Here is an 11,987-nt window from a genome sequence, read left to right on the forward strand (position 1 = left end):
AAATGCATGAACTAATCAGACTAACAAGAGGATCAAATTATGTTAAACAGTTAATCGATATTAGACAGTGTGATGATGTGACACTGCGGCAGCTAGTGATCAGTAAATTATCCATGCTCGGTCAACATTCAGATTGATCAAGGGGTGGACTGCATGATTAAGAAATTGAAAAGACTCATAGTTGTTTCTAGTATTTTATAGTATTGATAGAAGCGTATTAACAGTTATGAGCAATAGGATAGGTGTTTATTTACTTTTATTTTTACTTCTCTTTTCTAGTGTGTTACGAGCAATTCCTGACTTAGGCCGGGAGCGTACATTTTGTTTATTCATTTGATTTCCCTTTTTGTTTCTTAGTTAAAGCACAAGTTTGGTTTATTTTTTCATTTATTGGTTTGGCAGCGTTTTCTTTGTATTTTGGTTTCTGTTTTCTTTCTTTCTGTGTGTTTTTTCTTAGGGTACCTGGCAAGCTGGGAGAGATCTCGACACATCAGGACGGGGTAGTATATGTCTGTAAGATGGACTGGGAACAAAGTGAAGAAACATGAGCTAGTTATGGATTTTTGTTCTCCGCCCATTTGAATACCCAGTTTTAGGGGCTGGGGGTGTGTCGTGGTTGGTGATAGTGTTGGGAAGCATGATTCTCTGTATATTAATGAAGCTCAATAGGTTTGGTCGCTATTGGCCAAATTAGTCTTGTGTAGGGGGTGAACATGTGCAATTGATAATTGGCTTGTGATGTGGAAGATGTGTGTTTAAGGCGGACTGTGATTTTGTTGCCATACACACAGGTTACTGGGAGAATGGGTGTCAGTACTGACCGTCCGGCCCGGGGTGCAGCTGTTCAAAACCAGAGGAAGACGGTAACGATGTTTGAATGTGTATTCCACATCGAGAGGTGGAGGAATATACGTATACTGTTTTGACAGCATAATATAATGAGAGCCATGTGAATTTTTCAGAATTTTGAAATTTAATGATCTAGAAGCCATGAAATATATAGATAAATGATTTGGAAAAGAAAGTTGTCAAAAGCTCAGACCAGTAAAGAGAGTCTGAGGGATGGAAATTATGGATTCTCAATCAATTGTTGTGGTAGAAGTGATCCCCACTGTGCCCCGGAGCGATATATATTCACTACAGGATACGGATGGGAGAGGACACTGGCTAGTGTCTACCCAGCGGTTCCATGGGGAACCACAACACTGCGGAGAACCAGGAGACGCCTACATCTCGGGCCGGGAGAGTCTTGGCCAACGCAGTGACCGAGTCTTGAGGCTTCAGAGGGAAACGACAGACAACCAACGAGGAGACAGGCAGCTAGGCCTCAGCGACAACTCCGGCTGTCAACAGAAGCAAGGCCTCAACTATTGACCAGGGGGTCAACAAGCGAAGGGGGGGAGCTGCTATCGCCCCTATCGACGACCAGGCGGAGGGGAGGAGACACAAACCTCTTCCACTGATCCGAGGGTCAACCAGCGAAGGGGTCGAGCAGCCAGCAACGACCTCCCCATCGCTGTGACTACAATAGAAGATACAGCAGGGGGCTCTACCCCCTAAGAGAGACCAACACGAGTCAAGATGTTCTTGACAGAAGATGGGGTGTAATAAGAAAGGCAATTTGCTTTCTAAATTCCACCTCCCAGAGGTGGAGTTGCACCCAGCAGTCGTGATACTGCACCAGCTCTGAGCAATAAAGAGGAGGCAGGGTCAAATCTAGAAAACATGGACCCCCCTCCTCAAATGCTCCAAGTCAGAATTTGACAACTCACAGTTGAGACCAATGATTTGATCTTGGTACGAGAACAAGTTATTAAAGACTGCACATGATCACAAAAACTGAAATGGCTAATTTGAATTTTAGGATCTGAGTGTGGCAAACCATATATATGTTATCCTAATATGATTTAAAATGTCTTAAGTGTTACCTAGATAGTAGTGTGTAGAGATTGATATCTATGTTTGACATATTAAGGATAGGTAAACTATCCGAGTGGGGACTGTTGTAAAATCCAAAACATATATATCATGATTAACTAATGTGTAGAAATATTTGGGCCTCAAAACAATAATTCATAGATTGTGTGTGTGTGTGTTTACATAGACTGATTGCCATTGTCACCCCAGGAGGGCATTTGCACATAGTGGCAGCTGGGGTAAGACTACTTCCCTTTAGGGGGTGGGTCAGAACAAAGGGCAGGAAATTCTAGAGAAACATGTCTCCTTTTAGGCTGCCAAAGACAAAAGGTCACGTAGACATGTTATCTAGCTGGAGTTTCCTGTCACACACACACACACACATTCAGACACACACACACACACATAGACACACACACACAGACACTCACATACTCACATACACACATACACTCACACACACACAGTGATGAGGTTAAAAGGATCAAAGCGCCCATGAAGTGTTATCAGCTGCTTTACGGCCTGGGGGACACAGACAGACACACACACATACTCACACACACACATTTTCAAATACACATCCACACACACACACACACACACACACACTCACACACACACACACACATTCACACACACACACACATTCACACACACACACACACACACACAGGAGATCTCCAAACAAGCTAACTATTTCCTGGTATATGGTTAAAATAGTAATTTGTATCTTGAATTAAGTCATTGAAGTAAGTTAAAATATAATTAGGTTTGGTCATACAATGTGTCTGTGCTATTTTCATTTATGTTCAATATGATTAATTGATTGTTACCCATTCTGCAATCTGTTAAGCTTGTTCTATATGGTATTAATTTGTATTCTATTAAGCTTGTGCTATATGGTATTGATTTATATTCTATTCTAAAAGAATGATTAAAGTCAGCAGACTTAGTGATAAAGAAATCAAGTAATGTGTTTAAGTAAAATTATAGGGAAAATATTCTCTGGGTAACTGTGAAGAGGGTTTGGCCTATAAGCCAAACCCCTATTTTCAAATGCCAGCTTAAGCAGACTTGTGATTGGGGCAATAATGTGATGATGTCATCAACTCCAAGAGACTGGCCTTGGCTATAATAATGGGTGTGTGATGGGGGGAGAAAGACTCAGAAACAACCAAAGGACTCTGAACCAACCAAACCCACAAGGACAGGACCTCACCTACCATCTCACCCATCTGCAGCAGGCAACGAGAACAAAAGGACTTTTTGGAGGGAAAACCAACTTCTTTGTTATCAAACAACAAAGTCCAGCAACAATTTATCAACTATCATCTTCATACTGTAATATTAGTCTGGTTGTTATCAAGACGGCATAGTGTCTTTGATCAACAACTATAGCATTTTCTTATTGTAATTTGTATAACACTCTTAAACTTTGATTAAACAACTGTTAAACTACCTTCCTCCTAAATTCCTTCTGCCATTCTGCCTGCTCAGTCAGTTTAAAGAGAAGTGATTCCCAGAGTTCTAAGGTATTGAATCACAACGCACAGTACCAGCGACCCGGTTCTGAAGCAGAGCAGAACCGAAACAGCTTGGGAATCCACTTCATGTGTGTGTGTGTGTGAGAGAGAGACGGACAATTGCTTGCTGTGTGAGAGAGAGAGAGAGATAGAGAGAATTAAGTACATTTGCTGAAATACAGTTGTTCTTAATTTTCTCACTTGCTATGTGAGAATGTTAGTTATTATGTTCTCAATGCCCTTGCATTGTATGAGTTGTGTGGACGCGTTTGCTAGTTCTAGTGCTATCCCTTTGTACATTGTGGCTGTGTCTGACAAAAGTTAACAATAAATAATGGTATTAGGAATACATTTGCCTCCTGCGTGAACTGTGCATAGCTGAATAGACTGTATTTTAACGCCGGTCATATGGTGGTACTTGGAGAGCCATCTACGTTCTCAGGTGGTACTTGGTGTAAAAAGTTTGACAACCACTGTTCTAGAATGTTCTATTATGACATCATACTTTGACATCACTAATGTTCTAGAATGTTTGATTATGACATCATACTGTCACATCACAAATGTTCTAGAATGTTTGATTATGACATCATACTGTGACATCACAAATGTTCTAGAATGTTTGCTTATGACATCATACTGTGACATCACAAATGTTTGATTATGACATCATACTGTGACATCACAACGGAACATGTTTGAGAACTATTTAAAGGTGCCATGCATTATAAATGTCATTTTTCAGTCTCTAGCATTGTATTATAGTAATAGGAGTTCGTATCAATGTGTTTTTGGGCCTAAATACTATATTGGCGAATTCCTCAGCTACAGCCCATCCCCTCTTTGCCTCTAGTAAATCAGGTCATGTTGATTTGACGACCTGGTGCACGTCACAGGGCGCTGTTTATAGCGCACGGTGATGTGATTGGCTCTGTGGTTTTAGTAATGCCCGCCTCCATTCTTGCTACCTGCAGGGTGGAAGATTTGTCCAGAAGATCACTAATCAGCTGAAGCCTGATGCGGTTCCCTCGGTCTTCGACAGACAGACCGGCGTTAGCTCTCGGGACTCGGGAGCGATCGCTAGCTAGTTAGCACCAGCCGGGGCCGGCGTTAGCAACCGGGAGCGTCGCGGAGCATTCAGCCTGCTGGCTACCTAGATCCACTTCAACCAGCGTCGCGGAGCATTCAGCCTGCTGGCTACACAGCTTGTCGGTGTGCTAATAGCCTCTGCAAGCTAACGGTAGCTGGCTAAACAGCTTGTCGGTGTGCTGGAGCCTTTGCAAGCTAACGGTAGCTGGCTACACAGCTTGTCTGTGTGCTGGAGCCTCTGCAAGCTAACGTTAGCTGGCTACACAGCTTGTCGGTGTGCTGGAGCCTCGGCAAGCTAACGGTAGCTGGCTACACAGCTTGTCGGTGTGCTGGAGCCTCTGCAAGCTAACGGTAGCTGGCTCCAGGCTATTAGCACATCGACAAGCTGCTGGAGCTCCCGACGCTCGGCTGGTTGAAGTGGATCTAGGTAGCCAGCAGGCTGAATGCTCCGCGACGCTCCCGGTTGCTATCATGTGCAGGTCCTCTTCTCAGACCTGTGTGGCAAAGCACTGCACACGCATCATGCAAGCTACACATCGCTGCATGTTGATCAATGGTGGCCCACTCGGTGCATCACAGTGGGCTACTATTGTGCTAACAACAACCGCGGTGTCCGGCTTGTCGGCCGGCATGAGTGCTCGATTTGGGGTGGTTCTCTCCTCCTTGTGTGCCCCCGTTCTCGCGGGTGTCCTGCCGGGGAGCTTGTGGACGCGACAACAGCGGCGGCCGTAGCGTTAGTTAGCTCATAGCTATTGTGTACCACTAGCGTTACGGCGGGCTCGAGCACCCTACGGCTGCCGCCGTTGTCGCGTCCATGGGCTCCCCGGCAGGGTACCCGTGGGGACGGGGGTGTACAGAGAGGAGAGAACCATTTTGTGTCGGGCGTGCATGCCGGCCAGCGAGCCGGACGTCGGGATATGTTGTTAGCACAATAGCTACCAAGCTAAGCTATGTTAGCTTCTAACGGTGTATACACAATGTACAACGACACAATGATTTACATTATTACAAATATGGTAACGTGGTTGTGGCTTTTACAAATAGTGGTAACATATATATAGATAGACAGTACTGCTACATCTCTATATTTATGACATACCATATTTCTATTGCTACAGTACTGCTCAATACTATTTGGTGGGTGGCTGTCACTCAAAGCATTCTGCTAGTATGGGTGGAGCCAAGCCAATAATAGCCTGCTTTCATGAGGCTGAAAAATGCTGGTTTTGAGTACAAGATTAGAAATATAAAACAATGATTATTTTTTGAATAAAAATTACAGATGTGTTACATAGACTCACAGGAAGTGTGTAAAGTTGCCCAAATAGTGCTAGGAATAGCAGTGCATAACCCCTTTAAATAGTATGTTGACATTAAAAAAAACAAATAAAATTATAAAAAAAACTACACAAAACAATGATACAAATTATAATAAAATATTTAAGTAAAATGTATAGAAATAAAGAAAAATAAGACAATGAAATAAAGATAATAATTCATTTAAAAGCTATTTTAAAAAGGTAAGTTTTGAGCAGTGCCAACCGAGTCTGTTGTCCTAACAGACTTGGGGTCTGTAGGGTAAGCACTTATTCCCTCCGCCCTGAACATTTATGGAGATGTATGGGCCTTTTAAGTCAGTGATAAAAGTGTCTTTCAAGGATAAGGATAAGCTCCTGCACTGATTATTATAGTTCAATATTCAATATTTGATCATTAAAAAACCCTAAAAAGCATAAAAAGACCTCTCCCGCCCGAAAAGAGCCTCCAAAAATAGCACAGGCCCAGTGCCCTTTTCAGCATTTGAGCACCTGCCCCTCTAAAGTCCTGTGCACATCCCTGCACAGTAGCATATGAATATTTCACATAATTTATTTATTATTTCACAATAAAATATTGCAATCAAAATCCTCTGTAATATCACATCAGATGTTGTAATCTCACAGTAGCATATCAATTTATCACATTATATTATTCTTATTTCACAATAAAATATTGTAATTTTATACAAAACAAGACGAAAGTCTTTCTCTGTAATATCACATCAGATGTTGTAATCTCACAATAGCATATCAATTTACCACATTATATTATTCTTATTTCACAATAAAATATTGTAATTTTATACAAAACAAGACGAAAGTCTTTCTCTGTAATATCACATCAGATGATGTAATCTCACAATAGCATATCAACATATCACATTATATTATTCTTATTTCACAATTACCGCAATCAAAATCCTCTGTAATATCACATCAGATGTTGTAATCTCACAGTAGCATATGAATATTTCACATAATTTATTTATTATTTCACAATAAAATATTGCAATCAAAATCCTCTGTAATATCACATCACATTTTGTAATCTCACAGTAGCATATGAATATTTCACATAATTTATTTATTATTTCACAATAATATATTGTAATTTTATAAAAAAAACAAGACAAAAGTATTTCTCTGTAATATCACATCAGATGTTGTAATCTCACAATAGCATATCAACATATCACATTATATTATTCTTATTTCACAATAAAATCTGGTCTGCATCCCCTTACAGTTTTTATCGATTGCTAAAGCACAATTTCTAGATCTCTGAGCACAATGACCAGTTGCCTAAACACATTTAATAAATCAGGCCCCCAGGACACATTTCACCTCAATCTCAGATTTCACAAAACTCTGAACACATTGGCATTTGCCAAAACACACGTTGCAGAACTCTAAACACATTCGCACTTACTCTAAACACTTCCGTACTTGCTAAAACACACGTTGCACAACACATTCTCATTCACTGAACACATTTTGCTCACACGATGCAAAATGGTAGACTCAATCATCAAAAGTTGAACACAATGAAAGCACGGGTGTCATTGCTTAAACACAGTGACTCAAAATTGAAGACACCTGCAAATAATGTGACACCATCCATATTGGCCAGTTTAGAATGCACAACCTCATTGCTTAAACACAATGACTCAAAATTGAAGACACCTGCCAATGATGTGACAACACCTATAGACCAGTTTAGAATGCACAGTTTGCTGAAGGTGCCAAACAGCCGGCATGCCAGAGCTTTCTTCCCCCGCTGCCTGGCGAGGGAAAACATAGCCTGCGATGTCAACGAGGTCCTCTCCACAGGCCCCCCACAGGCCCCCCCACAGGCCCCTTGTCGTGACAATTATGCAATTTCTTTTCTACACAATTATGTAAATCACAGTTAAGAACCCATACGGTGAGAATAATTACACAGCAATAATATAAAAACAGAGTCTTACCTTAAAGTGAATTTGAAGAAGTTTATTATTAAAGATACCGACAATTTCACACAGTAACTGAGTCTCTGGGTCTCTGCTATTCAGAGATATCGCATCATTACCTCTGCCCAATGCAGCTACGTCCAACAGAGATAACTATCTGACTACCTTCAGCGTTCTTCTGAAGGAGAGACTAAAAAAACATCACAATAACATCAGCTTTTATAACAAACAAAAAAGGTGGGTTATTCTTATCGTACTAAACTGATCTTAACCAATCAATGACCCTTGTGTAATTTATCCTGTGGCCTATTGGACATCTGATTCATGATGTAAATTATCATTAAACCAATCAGCTTGAAGGCTCTGCTCCTTATCCCAAAAGCAAATCTCTTATCAGTTTGACACAGAATTCAACATGTCAATAATACCTGATGACATATACCCTGTTATTGGCCAGTCAACACATGATGACATCCCTTCACAATATTACATTATACCTTGTAATTGGCCCGTCAACACATGATGACATACTATCCCAAATTACAATATGGCCAAATTACATGATACTTCAGAATTCAATTTTGCATCAACAACATGACATTGCATTTCATTACTTGTTGACACTCAAAGACAGGCATGTCTGCAAGTGACCTTTAATATGACCTTTTATGTCCTAGTGGAGGGATATGGTATTACAATCAATTAATATTAATATAATAGTGTTTATAATAGTGTTAATTATGCATATTTCCTCCACACCCTCCACAGACCCCCGCACAGACCCCCCCACAGGCCCCTGCACAGACCCCCCCACAGGCCCCCCACAGGCCCCCCCACAGGCCCCCCCACAGGCCCCCCCACAGGCCCCCGCACAGACCCCTCCACAGGCCCCTCCACAGGCCCCTGCACAGGCCCCCCACAGGGTTGCTAGGGTGTTTCTAGGTGGTTGCTAGGGTGTTATAGGTGGTTGCTAGGGTATTTATAGGTGGTTGCTAGGGTGGTATAGGTGGTTGCTAGGGTGTTATAGCTGGTTGCTAGGGTGGTATAGGTGGTTGCTAGGGTGTTTCTAGGTGGTTTCTAAAGTGTTATAGGTGGTTGCTAGGTTGTTATAGGTGGTTGCTAGGGTGTTCTAGCTGGTTGCTAGGGTGTTTCTAGGTGTTTTCTAGGGTGTTATATGTGGTTGCTAGGGTGTTTCTAGGTGGTTGCTAGGGTGTTATAGGTAGTTGCTAGGGTGTTTCTAGGTGGTTGCTAGAGTGTTATATGTGGTTGCTAGGGTGTTTCTAGGTGGTTGCTAGGGTGTTATAAGTGGTTGCTAGGGTGTTTCTAGGTGGTTGCTAGGGTGTTATGGGTGGTTGCTAGGGTGTTTCTAGGTGGTTGCTAGGATGTTTCTAGGTGGTTGCTAGGGTGTTATATGTGGTTGCTAGGGTGTTTCTAGGTGGTTGCTAGGGTGTTATGGGTGGTTGCTAGGGTGTTTCTAGGCGGTTGCTAGGGTGTTATAGGTAGTTGCTAGGGTGTTTCTAGGTGGTTGCTAGAGTGTTTCTATGTGGTTGCTAGAGTGTTATATGTGGTTGCTAGGGTGTTTCTAGGTGGTTGCTAGGGTGTTATGGGTGGTTGCTAGGGTGTTTCTAGGCGGTTGCTAGGGTGTTATAGGTAGTTGTTAGGGTGTTTCTAGGTGGTTGCTAGGGTGAAAAGCATGGTGAAGAGGTCGTGACCCGGGTGGGTGGGGTCTGCCATGATCTTCCTCGCCCTCCTCAAGGCCCTGGAGGAATGTAGGGACTCGAGGGAGGGAAGGGGGCAGCCGATCACACTCTACGCTGATCGTATCACCCGCTGCAGCTTGGCCTTGTCCCTGACCGTGGCTGCAGGGAACCAGGTGATGATGGAGAGGGTGAGGATGGACTGGATGATGGCAGTGTAGAACTGGACCATCATAGTCCTCGGCAGCCTAAACTTCCCTAACAGGGGAGCCTAGGCATCATTGGGACAGGTCTCTGCTCATCAGAAAGGAAAGGTACTGCTTTGGGGAGAAAGTATATCATCTATCACTACTTGCACCTCATGGTACCAAAGCACCTCAAAGGCGCTAAGGCCTAGCAGGCCAGCCTGGGTTAAGTACATGATTGTTGTGTGATAGCCCAGCATTTCAACCCTAACAGGGGAGCCTAGCATCATTGGGACAGGTCTCTGCTCATCAGCAAGGAAAGGTACTGCTTTGGGGAGAAAGTATATCATCTATCACTACTGCCACCGGGCAAATACTGCGGCATGGTCATGCTGGACCTACAAAAGGCCTTCGACACTGTCAATCACACCATTCTGATTGACAAGCTAAAAGCAATTGGTTTTGATAGTTTATCAGTGAGCTGGATACAATCCTACCTGGAGGGGAGGGAACAGATGGTGGAAGTAAACGGTACCCTATCCCCCCCCCTCACAGTGAGCTGTGGTGTTCCACAAGGAAGCATACTAGGACCGCTACTATTCCTAATTTATGCAAATGACATGTCGTCAGCTTGTGACTGCAACTTGTTCCTGTTTGCGGACGACTCAGCCCTGCTGGTCTCTGACAAGAACAAGTTACAGGTTGAAAAAGCCCTCAGCTCGGAACTAGGCAAAATCTGCATATGGCTCGCCGACAACAAACTATCATTACACATGGGCAAAACAGAGTCCATTCTCTTCGGTTCAAATAACAAATCAGCAAGACCGACGGCTTCTCGGTTACAGTGGGTGACAATATTATCACAAGGAAAGATGAAATTACCTACCTGGGTTCCATCCTAGAGGCTAATCTTTCCTGTGACAAAATGGCATCCAATGTAATAAAAAAAGTCAACCAACGAACGCGTTTCTTGTACCGGATCTCCTCTCTGGTAAACAAGAATACCCTGAAGACTCTAGCAGGAGCACTCATTCAAGGGTACTACAACTATGCTTTTACCTCATGGTACCAAAGCACCTCAAAGGCATTAAAAAACAAATTACAAACATCTCAAAACAAGCTAGTCAGACTACTACTTGACCTGACTCCTAGAACCCACCTCACCCCTGCCCACTTTGACAACCTAGGATGGCTTAGAGTAGACGACAGAGTACAGCAACTTGCAATGGGCCTGGTCTACAAGATACACTACGCGACCAAGGTACCCATGTACATGTCAAAATACTTCCCAAAGGTCAGTGAATACCACGACCACAACACCATGCAGAGGGAGCTCCACAAATCATGTTAAACCCAGATTCGGCTCAAACAGGGACTAAACACATTTCGCATTTATGCCACATCAATGTGGAACGCCCTACTCAAAGCTGTAAAGGAATGTGAATCACTACCCACTTTCAAAACCACTCTCAAAGAACACCTATACGGGAGACTGCAATTCGAAACTGGCCCCTGTAAATGTCCTAACCCAACCCCCTCCAATGTACAGTAAATGACCAAACATGGTTTTGTCAATATTCCAATGTACAGTTGTGCTTGTACAGTTGTACAGTGTCCACCCACCCCTCCTATACCCAACCTACCCAACCCCCCCACCCCACCCACCCAACCACCTCCAATGTACAGCCCCCCCCCCCAGGGCCGCCTCAGGGGGTGTGCGAGCAGTGCGGTTGCACAGGGCCTCGCGGGAAGGGGGGCCTCGCACAAAAAAAAAAAAAAAAAAAAAAAGATTAAAAAAATAAAAAAAAAATAAAAAAAATAAAAGAAAATATTTTTTATTTATAATTTTTTTTTTTTTTTTTTTTTATTTTTTTTTTTTTTTTTTTTGCGAGGCCCCCCTTCCCGCAAGGCCCTTTTTCATCACAGACCTAAAATCTAGTTTTGCTTATATGCTTATATATTTCACATTAGACACGTTTGTAGAATGTGTCTGACTTGTTCCTGGCTCTGCGGCTCTGCAGCAGACATACTCACTATTGGAGCTCTGGGGCTCTGCAGCAGACATACTATTGGTTTCAACGAAGGGAGGGGTTACATCATGTGTACGCCGGTGTGCGTCAGCTGCGTTTGACTATTTCGCACGTGCAGCTTTGGAGGTTATGCTTAGTTATGCCAGCCAAGACGAAGAGGACGGTCATTCGGCAGATGGACTGAAGATGAAAGTTGTTGCATGTTAGACAGTTCAGTCAGGCTAGCCATGTCGGCTTAGCTAAAGGCAGGGACAGCTAGTTAGCTTTAGCTATGTTAT

Source organism: Notolepis coatsorum, assembly GCF_963971535.1.
Source record: "Notolepis coatsorum genome assembly, chromosome: 5".
NCBI classification, from domain to species: Eukaryota; Metazoa; Chordata; class Actinopteri; order Aulopiformes; family Paralepididae; genus Notolepis; species Notolepis coatsorum.